Below are 25,869 nucleotides of genomic sequence, written 5' to 3'. Positions count from 1 at the left end.
TGTAGGATGAACAGCATCATTGAAATGATGATGCAGTCTACATGGGCAGGACTTGGGTCTTCAGTTTGCACCTTCCTTGGGAAACATGGCACCATACAAGACTTCACCTGCCAATTATTATAGGAAGATCTAGTAGATAAGGAGATATCAACTGGGTACCTTCTTGTACACCTATAATCGGAGCCACTCCAGAGGCTGAGGTAGGAGAATTGCAAATTCAACACCAGCCTGGGCAACTTAACAAGACGCTGTCTCAAAATTTAAAAAATAGTAAAAAGTCCTGGGAATGAAGCTCAGTGGTAGAGAGCCCCAGTGTCCAATCCCCACAACAACAACAACAACAAAAAGTAAGGAGATGTAGTTGGAGAGAGCAGTGCTTTCCTCTCTAGAAGCCTTGCATTTAGAACATAGTAGATTTGCCACTTCTGACTGCTTTTGCAGTTGGACTTGGGTAAGAAATGCTTTCTAGCTGGTTCATTCATTCATTAGCTCAGTTTTTAAGAGGCACCCCTGTCATGAGATTCTGGAATGGTTCATGTTCATCAGAAAGGTCAATTACCCTGAGTTTTAGTAAGGCCTTGACACCAGCCCCAAGGAACTAGGGAATCCAGCCAAGGAGATTGAAGGGCCACAAAGAGAGGATTCTTTTCTGGACTTCTGAGGAGCAATTCATGCTTTGAGATAAAATGTACTTCCTGGGGCTCCATGATTTCATTGCTGGCACAGTCAATGGAGGGGAAGGCCCTCGTCAGCAAGAAGCCCACCTTGTGGACAGTAACTGCCATTTTTAGGAACGTTGACAGGGACCTGTTTTCAGCCTGTTGGCAATCCCCATCACCTTTCTCATGATCTGTGATCTCAAACCCCATCTTGGTCTCTAGACCTTAGGAGCTTTTCCCCTGTTGTTCCTAATCAAAACAAACAAACAAACAAACAAACAAAAAACCTTTCCAAAGCCAGGACATTGGCCTGTCTTTTATCTGCCATTTTAAAACAGATATGGGCAAGAAATAGTGTTACCACTGGGCAACATCAGCAGTGGTTCCAGGTTTATGTCTTGTCTTTTTTTAAAGTTGTCAATGGACCTTTATTTTATTTATTTTATGCAGTGTTGAGAATCAAACCCAGTTCTCGCACATGCTAGGCAAGTGCTCTACCACTGAGCCATAACCCCAGCCCTTGTCTTGTTTTTTTTTTTTCTTGCTATAAGTAATGCGCTGACCTTCTTATGCTGACCTGTAGATGGCCTAAAGCTTTCATATGGCCACACAGTTTCTAGTACTGCACGTGCTTGTTAAATCACCAGCTGTGATATTTCAATGTGATCACTTACCCAGATTTCTAGGTCATTGGGCATTGATGCTATTTGTATGGGAGCAAATGATTGGCAAAAGTTTCAGGAATCAGGAAATCTGGGATCCCTCCTTGATTCACTCACTTCATTGCAACCTAAGATATAATTTCACAAATGGAGTTTCAGCTGGCTTCAGTGATCATAGCAATAACAGTTGACAGCCACCATTTATTGGATGAGAACTATGTACGAGGCATTGGGCTAAGCCCTATGTCCTCCTCCTCTCACAGTAATGAGAAACTGAGTCTCTGTAAGATAAAGTGACTGCACTTATCATGCAGCTAATAAGCATCCCAACTGAGATTTGAACTGAGATCTGATTCTGTTGTATTCTTTATCCTTGGATTGGGTAATAGAACAGATGTTGGGGAGAGGGAAAATGTGGAGGTAGTTAATATACAAGGAGAGTTGATGTGGATTGGGCACATTTAGTAAAGTGAGATGAAAATACAGATTCTTATTTGAAAACAAGCATCCCAGTGAATGTTTGGGAAGGAGGGAGAGGTCTGTACCCTGCAGTGGGGAAGCAGACCAGATGGCCTGGGAGTTCCTATAAGGGGAACAGGCTTTCTGCTTGGCATAGGAATGTGCTTTATAAACCCCATTTTATTTTGATGCCAAAAATTTCCTCTTGATTAACAGGCTCCGGGGCAGCATTTTCCTTTCTGTTATATTACTACCCCAGGCATAGCAGCTTATCTTTGCAGATGCTTTGACTCCAGTCTTCGCCCACCAGCCCAGTTTCTGTTCCTTCCCCTGTCCATAATTATAATGCAGCTGGGAGACCTGATTATGATTGGGTCCCAGGTACACTCTGCAAAGTACAGAAAGCTTTAGACTGCCAATCCTAAGAAAGTATTTATGGATGCTGATTACTCCATTTAAAGATGACTAGCTAGCCAGGTGCAGTGGTATATGCCTGTAATCCCAGTGGCTCCAGAGGCTGAGGCAGGAGGATCACAAGTTCAAAGCTAGCTTTAACCATTAGTGAGGCCCTAAGCAACTTAGTGAGCCCCTGTCTCAAAATACAAAATAAAAGGGCTGAGGATGCGACTCAGTGATTAAGTACCTCTTGGTTCAATCCCCAGTACCCCCCCCCCAAATTAAATTAAATTAAATTATTAAATTAAAAATAATGACTACCTAGTTTATTGAGATTCACACTTGTTTACTCTAGACAGGATAGCTATATACCTCCTCTACCGCTTTGAGGTGTTTGTAGAAGAAGAATAAAGATTGAGGTAGTGGCCTAGGGGAGGTGAGCTGACCCCTCTTAGAGTTAGCATGATGCTACAGTTTGCTAGAGGCCAGGAGACTTGAGCTCTTATTTCCACTCAGTCACCCTGGGCATGAAGTGAATTCTTTGGCTTTTAGTTTCTCTATCTATGAAATAAGAAAGTTGGACAAGGTATTCTGTAATCTCCCTTCTGCTGATTGTGCTGGATGGTCCAGAATCTAGATGATTCTGGCCTTTCTCAGGTAAAAACTTAGCTGGTTTGGAACTGTAGGAAGTCAAGAGTTGGGAGAGCAGAGAGAGAAGCCGTACTGGAAGTTAACAGTCAGAGCTGGAGTGAGCACCTTCTTGTGAGCGGAGCTGGGTCAAGTCATTCCGTCTTTGACTGTTTCAGTGGGACAACTGAGAGGTGGCCTTTGTATATCTTTCTGCTCACCATTTCCTTCACCATGGGAGGCACCTTTTGTATCTTTAAAAAAAAAAAAAAAAACAAACTTCACCTCCCCCTTCATCCTCTGACTGTCCCTAAGGGAGAAGCCCCCAATCAAGGCAGCAGTAAAGTTGTGCTTTTAGTGTATGTTTCACATTCTGCACTTGGATTTGGCCTACTTCAGCCCAGGGTTCTATCTCCCCTGACCTGCCAGACTTCTCTTGCATGTGGCCCATGTTAGTCCTGGGAACCAATCATACATCCTTTGGTACAGTGAACCTGGGTATGCAGGCTGACCCCCAGCTCAGTATTCTTTCTTGGCCTTTGACAACTGATGGCTGGTCTGTGTCTTACCCTCTGAATGTGTCAGGTGGTGATCAGAATCCAGTTCACCCTGTCCTCCTAGTTTCAGGAAGCAGTCATCAAGTTTCCTGAGCAGTCCTGTTGTGGCTCCTCTCAACGGCTTGCCTTCAGGATGGAGGTAGGGTGAGATCACCAGACAGCATCAGCACTCCCCAAATTTCTCTGCAGAGGTGCTCCTCCAGCCTGCCCCTTGTGACACACCCTCACACTGAGAAGGGCATTTGTGTCTCTCTTGACAATGTGCATCCTTATCTGGTGTCACACTGGGCAGCATTATACCTACCCTATCTTGGTGCCTATGTCAGAATTTTGATTTGACATCTTATTATATGTGTATCATCAAAACTATAACTCACAATTAGTCCATGATGTCATGGATATTATTGCTTAGGATGAGGCTACTGTACACATTTAACTAAAAAATTGACTGAAATAAAGACATTGATGAGAACAATGAACATTTATTGAGTTCTTATGCAGTTATCCCTCCATATCCATGGGTTATGTGTCTGTGGATTCAACCAACCACAGGTCAAAAAGATTCAGGAAAAAAAATCTGTGTCTCCAACTGAACATGTACAGACTTTCTGTTTTGTTTTGTTTGTTTCTGTAGTACCAGGGATTGAACCCAGGGATACTCCACCATGGAGGTACATACCCATCCCTTTTTATTTTGAGACTGAGTAAACTGAGGCAGAGAAATTTAGCAAGTCACCCAAGGCCACACAGTTGACATCAGAGTCAGGATTCAAATAGAATTAATCTGACCCCAGAGTGTCCACTTTTTTATAATTGTTTCTGTACTGGAGGTTGAACCCAGGGACACTTGACTACTGAGCTAACTCCCAGCCCTTGATACTTTTTATTTTGAGACAGGGTCTTGCTAAGCTGCTGAGGCTGGCCTTGAATTTGTGATTCTTCTGCCTCAGCCCCCTGGGATTACAGGCGTGTACCACTGTGCCTGGCTGAGTGTACACTTTTGTTGTTTTGCCATACTAGGAATTGAACCTAGGTGTCATGCAGGCTAGGCAAGCACTCTACCACTGACCTACACCCTCCAGTCCTGAGTGCACTAGTATGGCAAAACAACATCTTCTCAGGTCATGCCCATCTCAGGTGCTGTGTGGGATCTTTGGCAGAGCTTGAAGGGGAAGTTTACCTGCATCAGGCAGTCAGTTCCTGTGGGGGTGCCACAGGCAGTTCCCACTGCCAGACTGATCCCCTCATTAGGCTACAATGTGCAGCATAGTCCACACACAGCCCACGGACGGCTCGTGACACTACTAGTCCCTGGGATTACAGGCATGCACCTCCACACCCAGCCTGAGAATGCACTTTTAAACCTGACACTCTGTCACTTCCAATAAGGGTAGCAGGAAGCCATGGTTAGTCATGAGAGTGGCATGCAACTGCTTGGGAAATGCCGAGTTAGGAGGTTGCTGCAGATCCTTCACTCTGATTCATGTTCTCCACGCAGTCTTGACTTGCTTTACCAAACAACTCTTGCTCCAACATTTCCTACCATGTCTTTTACCAAAGCCTAGTCCACTTGCACAGGTGACCTGGTTTGCACACGTTCATCCTGCCTCACATTGTTGAGCGGCCTGGAAGGATCTCTCTGCCTCACTGCCTACCCACATCTACTCCTTTTAAAAGTCAGAGCCCTCTGGGCACAAAGGTATATTTGACCAAAACCACTGCATTAGGATCTTTGAAGTCTTGTCATTCTATCACAAAGCTGCAATTATTACATGCTTTTATGCAAAAGACAGTGAACATACAGTTAGAAAATACAGATTCTCTACTCTCTTTGCCAGAGACTGAGAAAGGAGGATCACAAGTTGAGGTCAGCTTCAGCAATTTAGCAATACCCTGCTTCAAAAACAAAAAAAAAAAAAGGAGGCTGGGGATACACTCAGTGGTAGAGGACCTGTGGCTGCAGTCCCTGTTACTGAAAAAAATGTGGATGTATATTAGATCCCCTCAATTTTCAATAATGTGTGATTTTATTTTTCTTTGTTCCCACTGATTTTTAAGTTCCTGAGGGTTCAGCAGTCTTTACACAGGTTTTACACACAGAAAGTATTTAATAATATTAGTTGTTGACTGGAGAAAAATATGCAATAAGTCTGCTAACTGATGTCTAGAAACTGCCTTCCTCTGGTTAGTCACCAGCAAAGACTTTGCAGTACTCTTTTCAGCATTAATTTAAAACAAACATTTTGTGTCCAATCTGCTGCTTTTTAAAAATTTATGTAATGCTAATTAGGCCCACGGTCCTTTCTTGGCAAAGTCAAAATCTCAGACCTCTCCTCCTTCTCCTCCTGTTCAGTGCTGGGGATTGAACCCAGGGTCTCCCACATGCTAGGCAAGCACTCTACCACTGAGCCACACCCCTGGCCTTTTTTATTTTGAGACATAGTCACACTAAATTGCCCAGGTTGGCTTCAAACTTACGATCTTCCTGCCTCGACTTTCGGAGAGGTTGGAATTACATGGGTGAGGCACTGTACTGTCAGAAAACTTGAGCTCCATGATAGCAAGAGCTGACCTGAACTAACAAGGCCATCGATGGTCATTTCACCTGGCAGAGTAGTCACAAATGTTACTGCAAAAAATGTTAATGTGTTTCACTGAAGGACTTTGCTCCAGACTTCGCTATGGTAATTATGTATTTTATTATATGGGCTCTATATTGCCTTTTAAAAAAATCCAAAAAATTCTGAATTCCTAGAGTTTATGGATAAGGCCTTGTAGTGCTAAATGACATTTCTCAACAAAGTTGATGTTGGCACTGAGGTGGGATAGGTCTTTGGGTTTTGTGGGGGTTTTCTTTGGTACCACAGATTAAACTCAGGGGCACTTGACCACTGAGCCACATCCTCGGCCCTGTTTTTCATTTTATTTAGAGACAGGGTCTCACTGATTGCTTAGCACCTGGCTTTTTGCTAAGGCTGGCTTCGAACTCCCAATCCTCCTGTCTCAGCCTCCCGAACTGTTGGGATTACAGGTGTGTGCCACTGCGCCCGGGGATGGGACAGGTTTTTGGATTCTTCAAACATCACAGACCCTTACATAGCCTTTGGCCACGGTTTATTGATTTGGTTTTTTAAAATATTGCATTAAAATATAATTTAACTTGATTTCTAAGGTTTTTGTTTGTTTGTTTTTGTTCTGGGAATTATGTACTGGGATTTGACACCTCTGTCCTTTTTATTTTGCGATTGGATCTCGCTAAGTTGCTGAGGGTCTGGCTAAGTTGCCAAGGCTGGCTTTGAACTTACGTTCCTCCTGTCTTAGCCTCCTAGGTCACTGGAGGGTTATAGGCATGTACCTCACTGCCTGGCTTGATTCCTGTGTTTTGGTGCCCTCTTAAGTTTTGGGCTTGGGTGAGAGCCTTTCTTGCCCTGCTCTAGCACTGGCCTGTTGCTCCATCCCTGCACAACTCCAGAACCAAGGCTTTTCATTTTCCCAGGACTCTGGGATGAACCTGTGCCTCCTCAAAGGAGTGGGGGGACATACCTGCTGGAGGTGGCATTTGGTATAATATGGTGGGGCCCTGTTGCCCTGTGGCAGAGTTAGCTCATGCCAAGAAGCTTGATGCCTCCTGGTTATTGCTTTGGAACCCAAGAGAGCCTCGTTCCTCCACTTCTGTCTGGGAAGGGATGCAGCTACTCATATGACCGTCAACTTGCTGGTTAATTCCTATAACTGCTTTGATCACACATTTTAAAATAAAAAAAAAAAACATATACAAATGCTCATGGAAAAACGTGCAAACAATAGAGAAATTCATCATGATGGGATTTAAGTTGTTCTATTGTGTTTTATTTCATTTTATTTTGATGAGGCAACTGAGAAGAGCAGTGACTCAAAGTTGTGTGTGCCAGTGGGCAAGCCAGGCTAGCAGAGCCCGGCTTCTGGACCTTCCATGATACAGGAGGCCATTCCCTCCCCTTCTCCCCAGGCCCCCTGATGTCCTCATATTACAGAGGACACATAAACCAGCTATCATCTCCTTAGTCAAAGGGCACATCTTTTAAAATTTGTACCCTTTGTCCCTGTTTAACAGCGATGGCAAGGCTTGTGGGAGCTTAGGTCACCTCCACCTTCCCTCCACCATTAAGAACCAACCCCTCTCAGCCTGAGTGGTGAATATTTCTGGCTCTGCCACTTTAACCGATTGGAGGGCCTTTGGGATGCTTACTTCTCTATCCTTATTCCTGTCCATGATTCCTCACGATATAGCATTTTCCATAAATATCCTTAAGCATCCTCTTACATACTGTTTACTCATCTTCTTGTCCATTAAGGAAGATATTCCACAGACCAAGCCTGGCACCCATTTCTTTGGCTTCCTTTAAACACATCCCTGCTCCAGACATTGAACCATTTATCATTTCCTCGGCCCCTCCAGATGACTTGAGATTTTCTTCCTATTGTCATGATGCTTGGAAGTGTTGAGATAGAGTACAATTTGAAATAATCAGGGAAATGAAATTTCCCAAAGGTACCTGATTGAGTAGTGTTTTTAGCCCCCATGGGTTGACCTCATTGTCTGTGTACTCACCATCTGGGAGCTTTACATAGATGTGTGTAGAAGACGGTTGTTGAGCAGGGTGTCTCTCAGCAGTACAGCACTTGCCTAGCACCTGTGAGGGCCTGGGTTTAATGCCCAGCACCCAAAATATATAAATAAATGATAAAAGACCCTTGTCTTTATCCTATGGGATTGATGACTTGAATTCACCTAGTTCTGTTTGCTTTCTTGTCCCTGTCAGCACTGACGTTTCCCTTGCTTTCAGGGCACATGATCTGCAATGGTATTTCCCTTTCATTTAGCAAATATTTGTAATGCCTCCTAATTGCTCTGAATAAAACTCGTAGATACTGCAGGACTTAGTGGTACACATCTCTACTCCCAGTGACTTGGGAGGTTGAGGCAGGAGGATCACAAGTTTGAGGCCAACTTGGTGAGACCCTAACTAAAAAAAAAAAAAGACTGGGGAGCTGGAGATGTAGCCGAATGGTAGAGCACCCCTGGGCTCAATCCCAGAACCATAAAAACCAAAAATCACAGATACAGAGACTTACCTATATACATACATTTTAATTTTTTTTACTTTGTTCATTTATTTTTTGTATGCTAGGGATCAAACTCAGGGCCTTGAGTGTGCTAAATAAACGGTCTACAAGTGAGCTACACCCCTAGTCCTTTTTTGTTGTTTGAAATAGGGTCTTGCTAAATTGCTGAGGCTGGCTTTGAGCTGGTGATCCTCTTGCCTCAGCCTCCCAAGTAGCTGGGATTACAGGCATGTGCCACTACTCCCAGACATTTTTAAAAGTCAATGCAATAGAATACCTCTAATCTAAAAGAGAAATAGAGGCAAAAATAATTATAATGCAGTATCATGTAGTATAATATGTAACTGCTTGGGCATGGCCACATAGAAGACAAAAGGATACCGTCAGACGCTGGCACCTTTACATAGAATCATCAAGAATTAACCACCACAAACACCCATGAGCTACAGGTGTGTGGTGTAGGTGACTCAGACACCAGGAAAAGTGTTTATGGGGGTTGATTTGATTTTCCAAAATGATGAACCTGTCTTAGTAAAGTTCCAAAGAACATAGAGCATGGTGTCCACTCAATTTATATACTAACAGCATTCCTGGACAGGTCAGCATACATTAAAACCATGCAAAAGGGGCTGAGGGTATAGCTTAGCCTCTGAGCAGGTGGACCATTTGCCTAGCATGCAGAAGGCTCTGGGTTTAGTCCCCAGCTCCACACACACACACGTACACACACACACACACAGCCCAAATACCTCATTTTTATTTCAAAAAGAAAATTAGGTTTTGGTAATGAATTACAAATGAACTTTTCACTTCTGTGTTGTCCAGTGGAACATTCTCAAGTCACATAGGAGTTATTTGGTGGGCTGTGTAGGATTCGCAAAATGTCAGGCATTCCAGGTCTCCACCTCTGAGTACCTGCAACACTCCCCAGCTACCATGGTGCTGTCTGTGCCGACCACCCTTCCCTTCTACTGGTCTGAAAGAAGGGCAGACAGGCATAGAACTAGGCCCTTCTGTGTAAAGAGATGACACATGTGGACTGGGGATGTAATCTAGTGATAGGACACTTGCCTCGCATGTGCAAGGCCCTGGGTTCAGTCTACAGTGCTGCAAAAATAAATAATTAAATTAAACTGAAAAATAAAGTGCATGTTTGTCCTGCCTGCCCTGGGACTGTGGCTCACTAAGCTCTCCTCTCCTAACCGCAAGACAGCCCAGGGCCTCTGGGTGTGCCCCACGGTATACATCCCCCTCCATGACCTCTCCCCCAGTACGATTTCTTCTTAACACTTGACATCCTTAGATCTCTCATAACTTGAAAGAGAAAGAGGAAGAGAAGGGGAGAGGGGTGGAGGGGAGAGAAGAGCAAGGGGATAGGGAAGAGAAAGAAGAAGAGGGAGGATATCTCCTCATGTCTAGTCCTCCTCCAGCAGCTTCTCTCCTCTTCTTCACCAGCTGGTCTCTCAAGGTCACTGCCTCAGTTACTTCCCTTTGTAGCCTCTCCTTCTTAAACATTCACTGAGACCTTGTGCGGCTGTCTTTCCAGTTCCTGTGCAACTTACTTTTGCAGTAGCCTCTGCTACTCTCCTGCCTCCACTTCCCTGGTGTCCCAGGGCCCGTTTGTGGGTGTCCTTCCTCAGCCGCCTTCTCGGCGCCTTGTCCTCCACCGGCCCTGTATGTCACCTCATATGTCTTCTCCCCAGCAGGCTGCTCCTCCGCAGCTCCATCTGGGTTCCCCACCCATCTCCAGCCTCCAGCTGGCCACTCTGTGTGTCCTGGTGGCATCTCAAACATGAAACATCTGACATGCGGCTCAGCCTAGATTCCCAGACTGGTGCCTCTTTCTGCATCCACTTAGGGAATGACTCTGCCACTGCCAGGTCAGAAGTCTGGGTATCATGCCCAACACCTCCCCTTAGCTCCTCCTCCCATAAATCACTCACGGAATCCTTTCAGTTCTGCTTTCTTACCAGCACTGCACTAATTGTGTTGTTTCTTAATAGTCATCGCTAATTTGCCTTGGCTGCTTGACTCTTGTCAGCATTTAAGGTTGCAACCGCTAATTTACTATTCAGGTCGGATTAAGACCTTTAGAGGCCCTCGGTGCTGATGTCATTAGGATCTCACAAGTTACTCAAAAGAAATTAAAGCAATTCTAAATTATGATATAAAAACTGTTTTTAGAAACAACAAGATTTATGTGTGTGCTAAAGCCTCAGTAGCTTCTTTTTATTCTCTTTTTTTCTCCCTGCATGGTGCTGTGTATTAAACCCAGGGCCTCCCGTGTGCTAGGAGCCACACACACAGCCCCTTCCTTCCTTTCTTTCTTTTGAGACAGGGTCTTGCTATGTTGTCCAGATTGGCCAAGAACTCCTAGACCCAAGTGATCCTCCTGTCTCAGCCTCCTGAGTACCTGGGTCTACAGTACAGGAGAGCACCCCCCAGTCTGGCTTGAATTCTCAAGATTTTATCTGTGATTTTTTTTCTTTCTCCTTCCCTCCCCCCTTTCCTCCCCCCCCTTTTTTTTTTTGCAGTTTTGGGATCAAGCCCAGAACCTCCTGCTTGTTAGGTTAGTGCTCTACCAGTGAGCTACATCCCCAGCTCCCCAAGATTTTATATTTCCAGTGTTTTCAAAACAATCATCCCGCTGGGCTTCATGGCACACACTTGTAATCCCCAGCAACTTGGGAGTCTGAGGTGGGAGGATCACAAGTTCAAGGTGAGTCTGGCAACTTAGGGGACCCTGACTCAAAGTTTAAAAAAAAATTAAAAAGGGAGAGATCCCTGATTTCAATCCCCAGTACCCAAAACACCAGGTAAATGAAATAAAAATATAAAAGCAGCCGGACCCATTTCTGTGCTCAGCACTCATATGCCAAACTACTTAGCATCCAGTGGTCTGTACATAATAGATGCGTATAAAGGATTTTGAACTAATAAATAAATGAACTTGAACAATAGATGGTTTCCTCAATTCCCTTTAGCCCTCAGTGAGTCTCTTTAAAGACTTTTTCAGCTGTCTGGCTGCAAAGTGGCCACACACAGCTGGGAGATTGAGCCTGAGGAGGGAGGGGGACAGTGCTTGTGTCTGGGATGGGGGTTATCTGGAATTAGGTGGTAGGAATGGTGGTGGGGAGTTGGAAATAGGGCATCTGCCCCAGAAAGCCTGTGTGAGATCTCAGAAGGGAGGATCCTGAAGGCCTAAGGCAGTGTGAACAGGACTAGCAATGAAACTTTTGAAATGAAATACCTTATAAAACCCAGAAGCTGTGGTTTAACCCAGACTCATTATTATGGGCTTGCAGACAAAACAGGTGTCAGAACAGCTTCAAAAGACATCCTCTACATGTAGCAGTAGACCCCAAAGTTTTAACCCTGTCTTCTGGCAGTAAGATGGAGGCCTCCTGGAAGATTGGGGAAGGGAAGGACTAAAACGACAGAGAAGCAAGAAAAGGGAAGGCCAAAATAGGAGAGAAAATGTGAAAAAGGTAAGAATCCCAGAACTGGAATTTTTGTGCCCAAGAAAACATCTGACGACCATCATATTCTCCTTGGATTTGCCATTTATGTCTGTTCCAGTTCCATCCCAGTCACCCACTTAGAATTCCCAGGTATTTCTGGCCAGGCCACGGAGTGGGAATTCAAAGCTCTCTGAGACCTGTTTTGAGGGATACTGTCCAAGTGGAAGAGCATGGCTGTGTTAGCCAAGCCCTGTTGAGTCACCTCATCTCCATGATTATTTTCCTCTTCCCACTCCCACCAGAAACAGAAACCCATTTGTCATTCAGCTGACATGTAAGAATGTTATTGCAAAAGCCACTCAGCTTTATTGGGAACAGTGGGGTATAGCGCCCTCTCCGTGTCCTTAGGCTGCCTGTGATAAAGCTGCAAGACAAGACTTGGACTCGTTGAAAGGTAAAGGGGCATAGAAGTTGTCAGCTTGACCTGAGCTATCCCACGATCCTGGAGAATCAGGTGCCTTTAGGAGCTTGGAAAGAGGGATTATGGTGGGTTAAGTAGGTTGCAGGGGCCTTTTGCTAAGGAGGGCAATTTTTTTTTTTCCTGTTTGGGAGGATAATTTGGGAGGATACTTTTGAGTGAGCACTGGAGGACAGGCAAATGTGGACAAATATACAGGAGGGACCAGGACATTCCAAATGGAGGGAATTCTGTGAGCAGAGACCCAGAGGCAGGAGCATGTGTTTAGGGGCCAGTGAGTTACAGACCAGCCTTGGTAGGGCCGAGGGCTGGTGCCAGAGGCAGCATCCACTTCCTTTTTCTTTGCAAAGTAGTTCACTTAACAAAATCTTACTGGGCATCTGTCTTGTGCTAGGCATTTAAAAAAATAACTTGCTGGGCTGGGGATGTGGCTCAAGCGGTAGCGCTCTCGCCTGGCATACGTGCGGCCCGGGTTCAATCCTCAGCACCACATACAAAAATGTTGTGTCTGCCGAAAACTAAAAAATAGATATTAAAAAAAAAATAACTTGCTTCTGTGCTTGGCCTCCAGTTAAAAGGGAAATAAAAACTTTCCTAATTCTGAAAGTAATGCATATTCAGTATAGGGAGTTTACTTCCTTCTTTTCTAAGTCATTGAACTTTTCTTGGTTTTGTGGATTCAGTAGCTTCTCTTGTTCCCCAAAGGATACTAATAATACTTTTTAAAGCATCCCATTCTGTTGACCCTCCTGGTTTTGTTTTCTAGCTAGAACTTTTATGATATTAAATTTGGTGCTTCTTTCACAGCCTCAGTTTTTGTCCCATTTGGAGCAAACCCTGTGTGCTCTGCTCCTGGTTTTCTGGTCACTTCTCTGTGAATGTTGATTCTGTGCACTAGAGCCAGCCCCCACTGGTTGTGGATAGGAGGCTGGACGTGCCTGCTGGGCAGGGGCAGGGGCTGGCCTAAGTGTCCCTTTGCTTCTCTACCCCAGTGTCCAGGGCACAAGCATGGAGGAGCGGTGATGGAGGGCATGACTGACCAGGCTGCTGCAAATCCAGTCGCCCCATCTCAGGGCCCCTCCTGTGCCCTGGATCTGCTGCCTTGAAATGTAGAGTCCAGGGAGCTGCTCCTCTGGCAAGCATAGAATCCACAGCCATGGTGCTTGGGTTCAAATCCTAGCCTTGGCACTTACTAGTGCCGAAACCTTGAGGAAGCCCGGTAACTACTTTGGGTCTTCTTTATAAGGTGGGGATAATAATAGTCTGCATCTCAAACAATTCTTGTTAGATTTAAATGAGATATTATAGGGCCAATTCTTAGAGCAATGTCTGTCACATACAGGCACTATATGAATGTCAACTGTTATTCCATGTTTTTATTTTTGGGGAGATGGTTTCTCCTGCTTTCTCTTTTCGGGGAGCCCAAGTCATTCCTTCTTTTTTCTTTTTTAAATATTCTTTTGGTTGTGTATGCATATGATGCTTTTTTTTTTTTTTTTTAATGTGGTGCTGAGGATGGCACCCGGTGCCTCACACATGCTGGGCAAGCGCGCTGCCACTGAGCCACAACCCCAGCCCCCAGTCATTCCTTCTTGTTTTCTGTTGTTGTATTGGATTTATTCTCCCTGGGACATGTCCTTTCTGTCATTTACAGGGTCTTGAGGGAGGCAGGTGTACTCTTGGCCTGCCCCAGAGGGCCTTGCATTTCTCTCAGGTTTTCTTTCTTGGGTGTTATTAGTATCTGGGGTGGATACACGGTGTATCCTTGTCACATGCAAGCTCTCACCGCCTGCCCAGGCCTGCCTCAGGCTGGTTCTAGGCTGTCCTAATGAATGTAATGGGTCCTGTTTCCTTTGTCAAAAGGAATGTTAATTATTTTCAACAGTCTAATTACGAGGCTAATGAGAGACTGACTGAGATAACATTCCCTTTAATTACTCTTGCCTAACTGCTGTTTGGAGCCATCCTTGAGCCTGTTGCCAGGCGGGGTGCTCTGTCAGTGGAAGGAGCTGTCCAGCAAGAGGCTGAGTGGAGCCAGGGTTGCTGGGCTTGAGGCTCAGGGCGGAAGTGCCAGGTGTGGCTGGCGTTGGCGCTCAGCCAACTGCGGGCCAACCTTTGTCATGGGCCATTAGTTGAAGGAAAGGGGCAGTCCAGGCTCAGTCAGGTAGAGAGCAAACACTGCCCCACGTCAGCTGTCATTCCTCGGTCTTCCCTGCTGTCCCCCCCACCCCTCCCTGAGGGGCCAGGCTCCCTCACCCTTGAGAACCTGCACCCTCCCCCTCCCTCACAACCAGTTTGGCAAATGGATACTCTGTGTCGAGTACTACCCAGGCCATGACCATGCAAAGATAGGGAGCCAATGGTCTAGATAGCTTTCTAAAATGAATTTTGGATCATACCCCTCCTCCTTTCCCTGGGAGAAATGCCACATGTCTGTGTTGTGACCCTACTACCTTCCCAGACTGCGCTCTGCTGTGACCTTCCTGTGGTGTCTTTGAAGAACTAGGCCTGGATGAGCAGACCCTGGGAGGAGCCTCTCCTGAACCCATGGATGGACTTGAGTAGGCTGTAAGGGGCAGCTCACAGGAGATTGTCTTCCATGAGAAACCAGGCGCGTGGCACATGCCTGTAATCTCAGCAGATTGGGAGGCTGAGGCAGAAGGATCGCCAGCCTCTGCAAAAATGAGGTACTAAGCAATTCAGTAAGATTTTGTCTCTAAATAAAATGCAAAATAGGGCCAGGGATGTGGCTCAGTGGTTGAGTGCCCTTGAGTTCAATACCTGGTAACCCCACCACCACCACCAAAAAAAGAAATTATTATCAACTGAAGATGGCCCATTGCTTTGGGCCAACCAGATCCTGCTAGTTCCTCCATCCCCCCATCCCTCATGAATGGCATATGGGGAAAAAGCCCTGGGAAGACCTTGGCCCTCCCATTTTCTAGCTTTGAACTTAGGTAAGTCCTTTCATTGAGTTTTGCTTGCTTTTGAGCCAGCTGGCGCTCATGCCTGTCCTGGGCTTGAGGAGGGACTGAGGAGATGGCTTGTTGGAAGCCATCTGGCACATAGAAGGTGACCACTAAGTGTTGTAGAGTTTCTAAACCCTTCAAGCAGCACCTCCTAGTCTGACCTATAACCAGAGACCCAGGAGCTGGCCTCATTCACCAAGAACCAGGGCCCACTTCTAGCTTTTTGGAGACAAGTCAATATTCAGAGAGTAGGTAGTGATTTTCATGAACAAAGAGTAACCCTCCCCTCCAGCTCACAACAGCAACCTTGGTTACCTAGACCTGTGCCTGTGGGAGGGAGAGAAGGCAGGTGCGTCTTCAGGAGCGGATTCTCAAGAATCCGTCTTTAGTAATCTTCTGGTCACCCTTAGCGAATTCGAGAGCAGCCGTGTCCAGTAGAGTTTTCTATGATGATGGAAGGCTTCATATCTGCACCGTCCAATGCAGTAGACACTGGCCACGTGCAGCTGCTGACTACTTGAAAGGTGGCTAGTGCAAGTGAGGAATTGAAATTTTTTATTTTATTCACTTTTACTAAATTAACATTTAAATTTAGGGAGCCACAAGTGACTGGTAGCTATCCAATTGAGTAGTCCAGTTCTGGAGTTTCTTAAAAAAACAAACAAACAAAAAAATCGATTTGCGCATTACCTGTTCTTGGCTTGTGCCTTGTCTTGGGTCTTCATGAGTCCTGTTCTCGGGAGATAGTCCAGGTGTGCTGGTTCGCTGCTAAAGGTCAGGTGAGTCATCCTGTCTACCAAAGGAGAAATGGCCCAGTCTGAACAGCAACCAGAAGGGAGAGCTGGAGTCCCTGAGGCACCAGTTTGGATTGATCACCTTGCTTGGAATCTCACCGTACTTATTCTGAGTTCCTCCCTTCCTGTCCCCAAGGGAAAGAGCCACTGGTTTTTATAGCAGCAGAGGCGGACAGGTGGTGTTCACATATGTGATCCTTGTGCCAACCAGATGTATTCTAGATGGGGGAAATCACCTGCTCTAGGATGTTCTTGATTACAAGGGGCTCATTGGGCAGATGCTGTGCCACTGTGCTATGTGGCTTTACCATGGTTCGTATTATCTCTCACCTACTTTGGGGTCTTTTCACTTACTGGTCCCTTTACCCACTTTCCCCAAAACTTCTTGCATGGCTTCTTGTTAGTGAGATCAAATGTCCATGCTGCTTATCCTGAAAAGGGACCAAAATTCAGGCAACAGATGTTGGTGGGTAGGAATTAGGTTTATTCAAAGCCAGCCCTGAGGAAGACAGAGGCTCTAACTCCTCAGAATGCCATAAGTTTTTATGGGGAGGGAAAGAAGGCGGTGAGGCTGCCGTCTGGGTGGGTCTTTGTCAGCTAGGTTGTGTATCTTTATGCAGTGACTTTTACCTTCTGCACTGGTTACTAGGGAAGGGTGTTACAAAGGTCATCTGGGGCTGAGCATTATAGGTAGCACACACCTGTAATTCTAGGCACTTGGGAGGCTGAGGCAGGAGAATTGCAAGTTCAAGTCCAGCATGGGCAATTTAACAAGACCCTGTCTCAAAATAAAAAATAAAAAGGACTGGGAATATAGCTCAGTGGTAGTGCACCCCCGAGTTGAATCCCCAGTATTGCAGAAACAGAACCCAAGGCCATCTGGGTTCTAAGAATCTAAAAAAAAGACTTAGCAGATAACATCTAGGTGGAGCTTCTCTTCACCCAAAGATCAGAGAGGGATGGAAGGGCAGAAGGGAGTGGGAGAGAAAAACAATCTCAAGGGAACCCCTGTTGCATCCTCATCGTTCTGATCTGGGCCTGAATGCTACTTCCTTGCAGAAGTTTAAGACTTGTGTTGCGAGTCCAGTTTCTTTCTCCCCCCTCCAGGCACCACTTCTTCATGACATAATAGCAGATATTCTAACACGTGTGAGAGTGCTTATTTGTTGTCTGTCTCCCACTGGCCCTTGAGCTCCAGGGGTAAAAAGTTTTGTGTTATTCACACCTAGTACAGGGCCTGGCCTTTCCTAAGTACTGCCAGAAAACAACAGCTTGAGTAAACAGGACCTCTTGGACTAGACTCCCTGGTTGTTTGGAAATCCCTGGGGTGGCTTGGCTGTGGAAGTCCGTGAGAAGCAGAGCACTGGTGTAACACTCCGCCCAGCCTTGTCCTCCACAAGACCCTCTGGACTTCTTTCTACCTGCACTGAAGTCAACCAAAGGCAGGCAGAAGTACACCTTCATGTTGCAGCTGAAGGTACAGTGTGGTGGGTTACCTGGGGTTACACCCTAAGAATGTGGGCAGTCATGGGGGAAACTTAGATAAATCCCTGGTCACTTTGGGGTGAGGCCACCATCTTCTGGCTGACAGGAGGCTTGTGGTCTCATGTGATGAGGATTCCAGGGCCCCTGGCTGCTGTCTGAGATCTGCAGAGAGGATTATTGATGAAGGGGAGGTGAGGCAGTTCCTTACAGTAACACATGCCTCACTCTGGGACAGTGGCCAGGCAGCTAATTAGAGAGCCCAGCAGCTGTCCAGCCTTTTCAGGCAACATGCAGCAGCTACCCAGTGCCAGGGAGTGGGATGGTTGGGAAGGGAAAGAGGCGGACGTCCAGGGACCACCCTCCCAGGGGCAGGAATTGAGCAATCCGATGGATCAATTGTACTCAGAGGGATATGGGAAGGGGCATTGAGGGTATAGGAGCTGGATGGGAAGGAAAAGGCAGGGGAAGAGGGTGGCAGGACAAGGTGGCCTCTGAGTGAAACAGAAGATAGGGCAAGATGTCAGGCAGCTGGGAAATCAGGCCCACGCCCAGAGGGAGGCTGCTGAGTGGAAGACAAGGTCAAGTGCAGTCGGGGGAGCTGCTGCCATCCCCACCCACTTTCCTATGCTCCCTCCTTGCTTCCCAGGGAGATCTGGCTGGACAAGGCCTTTCCCTGGGGGGAAGCTACTCGTGGTCACTCCTTGGTTTGGGAAGTTGCCAAATCCACTAGTGCTTAGGGTTGGTCTTGCCATAGGATAAGTAAAAGCAATTGCTTTGGGTCCTGTGGGAAAACTGGGAGACTCCCTAAAGGGTCTTTGGGGCTCATTTTATTTCGTGGGCACCTGGGTACAGGGAAATGTATATAATATGAAATATATTCATTCTTTTTCTGATCCCTACAGAACCCTAAAACCTTTGGAATCTCCTGAGTGATAGGAATGTCTTTTGTTATTTATCAGAGCCCCTTTAACAACACCTGGTGGTGCAGGAGGATAGCAGATTGGGGACCAGTCTCAGCAACTTAGTGAGGCCCTGTCTCAAAAACAAACAAACAAACAAGCAAACAAGCACCACCACCAAGGACAACAACAAAAGGCTGGAAAGGTAGCTCAAGGGCAAAGTGCCACTGGAGTTTACGCTGATAAGATACTTGGGGTGGAGTCTCCTAACTGGCCTCTGGATGGGAGAGCCAATCACCAAAAATCAAGAGATCAGAAGATTAAAGGATTGGAACTTTTAGTCCCATCCACCAACTTCCAGGAAAAGGCGGGTGGGTAGGGAGGGCTGGAGATGAAGCTCTATAAAAACCCTTGAACAAAGTTTAACGAGCTCCTCGGTTGCTGAACACGGAAGTTACTAGCGGGGTGAACTGTACCTGCTTAAGGTATGTGTTTCCATGAGTTCTGTGAGCCATGCCGGCAAATTAATCAGACCCCAGCAGGAGTTATGGGAACCCTAGTTTGTCACCAGTTGTATATGTGACAAGTCGGGCCTGGTGGCTCACGTCACTTGGGGGGCTGAGGCAGGAAGATCCCAAGTTCGAGGCCAAACTTTAAGAACTTAGCAAGACCCTGTATCAAGATAAAATAAATAAATAAAAAGGGCTGGGGATGTGGCTCAGTGGTAAAGCCCCCTTGGATTCCATCCCTATTACCAAAAAAAAAAAAAAAAAAAAAGGTATAAATGACAACCTAAGTTTGATTGGCATCTGAAATGGGGGCAGTCTGGTGGGACCGAGCCCTCAAATGTGGAGTCTGGTATTATCTTGGGTTAGATAGTGTCAGAGTTAAAATGAATTGTAGGATAAGTACTGCTGTCCCCTGGAGAACTGTGTGGTGGCGGGGGAGGGGACAGGGTAGACCAGTCACAGGTATTCTGTGTCAAGTGTGAGTATACTTTATTTTTCCCTTTACTGGGAGATTTGGCGGTGGAGGGGGGTGTTAAAGAAGAGGAGGGTGGGAAAGAAAAGAGGATGGCATTTGCCACACACTTTCCTGCTGTAGTCTTAGGTTCCAGGCCATGGAGGTAGGAGGGGCCAAAGGATTTGGGTTCTGGTCAAAGAAGCAGAGACTCAATCCTGCAAGCCCAGCTTACCCTAAATAGTTACAGAGGAGAGAAAACGATGCAGAGGGAATTTCCTGCCAGCAGCTGCTGGTTAAACCTCTTTGGGAAATGAATCCTCGTGCGTGAAAACTGGCTGTGCCTTTTGAAAGTTGTAGCAATAACAGAGTAGGCATTGTTATTCTCTGGCCTGGCCCCCTGCCCACGTAGGAGCCTGCAGTGTCTCTCAGGATGCCTGCTTTGTAGACCCAATCTTATGGTGTGCAGCGGGAGTGAACCTTTCCATGATAGCACCCTAGGAATTAGAGACAAACACCAGACACTGCTAAGATTGGTTAATAACACTGGATGACTCCATCACCCAACAATCTAGCTGGACCCTCCTCCATCTTGTCTATCTATCCCGCAGAAGTTCCGTAGTCTCTAGGAATTCATCATCTGGTAAGGCATACAGTCACATACGAAATAATTTTCAGATGGAACACATGCCAAAGGAAGCGTGGTCAAAGTCGGGGGTGGGGGAGCATTGGTGATGGGATGAGCCCAAGGCTGTGGGACGGCCTCACAGGGGAGTGACGTGCAAACAGGGTCTGGAAGGAGCAGGAGTGGGTGGGCTGCTGAAAAGGCAGAAGATGACAGGGCTTGACACCACATGTGGTTCCTGCTGCTTCAAGTTCTCAGGAGCACCTCAGGCATTTGATGGAGAAGCTGGATAGAAAAAGTCAGCTGCATGTAAAGTAAGAGACTGTCAGACTGGGCGTAGTGGTGCCCGCCTGTCATGCCAGCGGCTCGGGAGGCTGAGGCAGGAGGATCTTAAGTTCAAAGCTAGCCTCAGCAAAAGTGAGGCGCTAAGCAACTCAGTCAGACCCTGTCTCTCAATAAAATACAAAATAGGGCTGGGGATGTGGCTCAGTGGTTAGGTACCCCTGAGTTCAATCCCTGGTACAAAAAAAAAAAAAGACTCTCAGGATGGACTGAGTGATCACATTGAATGAAAGGCCTGTGCACTGTATTACATTAGACAAAATGTGGCCTCTTCAGAAATGGTGCTGGGAAGCCTGGAAATCCATATCTAGCAAAATGAAATTAAACCCCTATCTCTCACCTTGCACAAAGCTCAACTCAAAGTGGATCAAAGACTTAGGAACTAGAACAGAGACGCCGCGCCTAATAGAAGAAAAAGGAGGCTCAAATCTTCAACACGTTGGTTTAGGAACTGACTTCCTTAAGAAGACTCCTAAAGTGCAAGAAATAAAAATCAAGAATCAATAAATGGGATGGAATCAAACCAAAAAGCTTCTTCTCAGCCAAGGAAACAACAATTTGAAGAGAGAGCCTACAGAATGGGAGAAAATCTTTACCACAAGCACCTCAGTTAGAACACTAATCTCTGGGATATATAAAGAACTCAAAACTTAATACCCCCCCCCCAAAAAGACCCAAATAATACAATCAATAAATGGGCAAAGGAACTGAACAGACACAAAGAAATACAAAACTACACTAAGATTTCATTTCACTCCAGTGAGAATATAAGTTATCAAGAATACAAGCAACCATAAATGTTGGCGAGGATGTGAGGAAAAGGCACACTCATACATTGCTGATGAGACTGCAAATTGGTGCAATCACTATGGAAAGCAGATGGAGATTCCTAAGAAAACTTGGTATGGAACCATCATTTAACCCAGCTATCCTATTCCTCAGTTTTAACCCAAAGGACTTAAAATCAGCATACTACAGTAATTCAGCCACATCAATGTTTATAGCAGCTCAGTTCACAATAGCTGAACTATGGAACCAACCTCGGTGCCCTTCAACGGATGAATAGATAAAGAAAATGTGGTATATATACACAATGGAATATTACTCAGCTTTAAAGAAGAATGAAATTCTTCTTTAAGCCCAAAACATGTCACATGTGATGCCTCCACCTTTCACTTTCCTCCAGTGCAGTGGCCCTGGGGGAGACCCAGTGGGTGCCCCCCACAAAGCACACTTACAGGGGGTGTTTAAGTTTCCCAACCTGCCCTTACCCTTACACTTCTCAGTATTTGCCAGTAAATGGATGGAGCTGGAGAATATCATGCTAAGCAAAATAAGCCCATCCCAAAGAACCAAAGGCCGAATGTTTTCTCTGATACGAAGATGCTAATCACAATAAGATGGGATGGGCTAGGGAAAAATAAAAGTACTTTGGATTAGCCAAAGGGAGTGAAGGGGAGGAGGGTTGGGGTAGGAAGGTTAATAGGATGAATCGGACATTATTACCCTGTGTGCACATGTGATTATATGATCAGTGTAATTCTACATCATGTACCATCAATCAGAACAAGAAGTTGTACTCCATTTATGTATGATGTTTCAAATGCATTCTACTGTCATGTGTAACTAATTCGAACAAATTTTGAAAAAGAAAAGATCTGTGCAGACGGTGCCTTAAGGGTGAGGCTTGGGTGGGAAGCAGTTTGGAGGCATACTGTGCAGGGAGAGGGGTGACCAGTGCATGGGAATTGGGGTTTGAATCAAATGTATGCGTTAGGACAAGCCTCAGTGTTTTCATCCCTAGAATGGGGGGCCATTTCTGCCCTTCCTGTCCCACAGGCATCCTGGGAGAATCATGAGGTGATATACTTGAAAAAGCCTCAGTTCTGCTTTGTGAGTTGCTGAAGGGCTCTTCACATATTTGTGTGCTCCAAAAACTTCCAGCTCTGACCCCTACGGCCTGCTCTTGAGGGCCAGGGAGTGTCAGAGGGAGCTGGGACAGCTTGTGCTCTTGCAGGGACCCCTGCTCCACTAGCATCTTGTCCCCCCCACTGGGGAACTGGCAGCAGGGGGGCTTCAGCCCAGGAAGCAGGAGGCTGGCTCCTGGAGGGACCTGCTCTGACCTTTGGGGCTTCATCTGCCAGGGCAGTGCCTCAGCCAGCAACCAGCTTCCAGGGCTGACTGCAGCCCCAGGCAGGCTCTGCTGGCAGGATGTGGTCTTTGGTTTCTGTTTCTCTTTTGACTTGTGGTTTACTGTGGGCTGCTTAGGGCTCAGGGAAAGGGAAGTTGCCCACGGGTGACGGGACACCCCAAGCTGTGGGTCATGGCGTTGCTGGTAGGAGGGCGCCTCTGACACGCCCCATTAAGGCCCTTTCCTGGAGGTGGTAGGTATGTGCCTGGGTGACCTCTGCCTACCATCAGGCAGGCTGGGAGAGGGGAGGGGGCTGGACAGGTCGGGGAGGGCTGGAGGTTCCTGTTCCTGGAGGACCTGGGGAGGGACAGGCAAGGCAGAGCACAGCAGCCCAAAGCATGTCACATGTGACGCCTCCGCCTTTCACTTTCCCCCAGTGCAATGGCCCTGGGGGAGATCCATTGGGGGCCCCCCACCAAGCACATTACAGGGGGTGTTTAAGTTTCCCAACCTGCCCTTGCACTTACCCTTCTCAGATCCCTTGCTGCCTCCTAAGTTGTCAGCTTAAGGGACAAAGGGAGAGGATTTGCTGCTCTCAGAGCCAGGGGGAGGGGAAGGGAGCCTGGGTGTCAGTACAGGCTGGCACCTCTGTGGTCCACCCTGCTTGGGTGGTCAAAACATGGGGCCACACACTGTTCTCAGCTTCTCTTGGCAGCCACCCTGCTGGGCCGAGGCCCTGTGCAGACAGTGCTGTGTCAAGGGGATTTCCCAGGAAGCCTCAGCACCTTCACATTAGAACAAAGAGTCTGGGCATCCGTCTGTCTTAGATGGTCAAGACTTGGAGATATGAATAAAAACATATATGCAGCCAGAAACCTTACAAAGTAAGATTTATACTAGCTTGTAGCCAGTTGCCAGTGTTCATAGGAAGGGCCTCAACAGTAATAATGAGATGAATATTGGAGAGGTGGGTTACAGTAAGAGGCTTAGCACACATTTTGTTTGCCTGTTTTTCTGTATTGTTGTATTTGATCCCTAAAACGCTAAAACAAACGCCCTACCTTGTCTGCCTTCTGTGAGGTTCTCAACTGTCCTTGGTAACAGATGTCCCCACTGCAGGGTGAAGGTGACAGTGTAACTGGAAGCTGAGAATGGAGCTGGATTCTAAAATTATATCCCTTCTGAGATTTACAAGTGTGCACACGTTCATTCACTCATGGCCCAAGAAGCCCTCAATTCTAATCCCACACGTGAATTCCGCAGGAAAGGTCCCAGGCTCTCCTGGCTGGATTAACCAGACCTGAGCACACAGGGCAGCAGAGGTGAGATGGTAGGTTCTAGGTTCCTGGTGACCTGGTACAGAGCCCTGAGCCTTGGATTTAACTCTTGGGCTGGCCTGGTGGCTCGGAGCTGGGGCGGATTAAGCTAATAAAGGCCTCCTCTTTTATTCCCAGGGACACAGGGAAGCTGCCCTCCTATCAGCCAAGGATCAGCTGAGCCCTGGGGCTGATGCCTGCCCACATTGCTGAGAATGGCACGGAGGCCCAGTCTGGCAACAAAACAAAGGTTAAGCCGGGACACTCCTGCACAGTGACCCTGATGCCTGTTCTGAGCTTCACACTCAAGGGTGTGATAAGTGAGTATGTTCTAGGTACCCAGGGGTCCTGCCCGACCCTGTCTGCCTGCCCAGCATCCCATCAGCATGGATCTGGGGGTTCTAGTTCTAAGCCTGCTTTCCATCCAAGGGGATGGAAAGCCCTCTCACAGGGCTACAGTTCTGGAATTGTAGGGGAGTGTTGAGCAATTTCAGGCCACGTCACTGTTGGAGTCATTGTATAGCCCCACGGCTTCCCAACACTGGGCCAGACCCAGATTGGTTGAAGTGAGTGAAGCAACAAATCCAGCACCTGGAAGAGGGCATCTCCCTGCATTCTTTCTTATCTTTGGCTCCTGGAGACCCTGAGCGTCAAGTTTTACCTCCCTGCAGTAGGAGCTGTGCCTTAACTGGAATTCGGATTCGCTGCGAATTCAAGTGGCGCCACCCATCCAGAAGGCCTTGGGTAGAATATCCAGTGCCCTGGCAGGTGAGGGAATTTGTGGAGCTGACGCTGTCATAAAAGTGACTCCCAGGGAGTCAGCAGGGGCAAGTCCTCTTGCTTTCAGCAGTTTCTCTTTCTAAGTCCAGACAAGCCCCACAGAAGGTAGGAGAGGGTCCTTGACTGTGCAGCCTCAGCTGGACTTATCTCCAGTTTTCCTTGATGGTACTTGAAAAAATAACCATCGGCTGCCTTCCAGAGGTCTGTCTGACCTGAAGACTGTTATGTCTGTGCAGAACAGACGATCCAGTGGTGGGCTGGGGGACCAGCAGGAAGGGAGCCCCTTGCAAGGCAGGCAGGCAGAGCTGGAGCTTTGGCAGTCTTGATTGGATAAGCATTTAGGAGCTTGTGGGATGGTTCATGGGGGCCCAGCATCTTAGATTCCTTGCAGGAGTTTGCAGAGAGAGGTAAAAGAATAACCAGGTATTTCTCAGCTGCAGGCAGGTCTGACTCTCCCAGTTGAAAATTTACAGCTCAGGGCCAGAATCTGTTTCCCATGCAGCTCGGGCTTGGAAAATCAGTTTGTGACTCATGGGCTTTTCAGGGAGGTGTTGATTTGTAGCTGGGGTAACGTGGGTGAACCTGGACTGGAAGAGGGAAAATGGGTGTGGGGAGATGGCCATGGAGGCCACTGGAAATGTAGTGACCCGGATGGTAGACCTATTCCCCCCATGAGACAGGCTCCCTGAGCAATCTACACTATGAGCCTTAAGGCTTTTTTACCCTTTGGTCCAGTGATTCCATTTCTGGAATTATTCACTCTGAAGTCTTTCATTAGCAAGTAGTCTCAAAGAAGAAAATGGCTAAATTCTTTTGTTAACAGGCATAAAAGATATTTCTGGAATGTCGTCTGTAATAGCAGAAATGGGGCATAATTGTTTCTTTGCTGAACATCTTGGTTAAGTAAATTGTTTTTCTTTCCACTTGGTGGAATATTACATAGCCACTCTAATTACAAGCACATATGGCTACAAAACCACTTGGAAAACAATGTTGATACAATAAGTGAAAATGTCGGGTTATAGAATGAATACATTATGGTAACTTGTAGAATACGCACATGGGGAACGATTGCAGTGGCACGTGATGATGGTTGGTTGGTTTCATTAGGAATGCTTTTCCTTTCTATGATGCGTGGATCAGCCTCTTTTAAAACCATTCAA

The 25,869-nt window shown here is 46.7% G+C and overlaps 1 protein-coding gene across 8 annotated transcripts in view; it reads left to right on the top strand.

Moving 5' to 3' along the window:
• Tmem229b (transmembrane protein 229B) overlaps window positions 1–25,869 on the top strand; it is a 41,722-nt gene that overhangs the window by 3,678 nt on the left and 12,175 nt on the right. Inside the window, exons 2-5 of one of the 8 annotated variants that reach the window (XR_013438989.1) lie at window positions 11,856–11,954; window positions 12,336–15,092; window positions 17,398–17,645; window positions 23,730–23,932. The exons of 3 other annotated variants lie outside the window; for them this stretch is intronic. The gene's annotated coding sequence lies outside the window, so the exon portion shown is untranslated. Of the gene's footprint in view, window positions 1–11,855; window positions 11,955–12,335; window positions 15,093–17,397; window positions 17,646–18,908; window positions 19,038–23,729; window positions 23,933–24,107; window positions 24,247–24,675; window positions 24,695–25,869 lie in introns of those variants that run through there. 4 more of the 8 variants (XR_013438990.1, XM_078050096.1, XM_078050095.1 and 1 more) reach the window with 4 other exon arrangements.

Source organism: Ictidomys tridecemlineatus, chromosome 5 (assembly GCF_052094955.1).
Source record: "Ictidomys tridecemlineatus isolate mIctTri1 chromosome 5, mIctTri1.hap1, whole genome shotgun sequence".
Taxonomy (NCBI): Eukaryota; Metazoa; Chordata; class Mammalia; order Rodentia; family Sciuridae; genus Ictidomys; species Ictidomys tridecemlineatus.
This window is presented reverse-complemented; position numbering and strand designations above follow the sequence as displayed.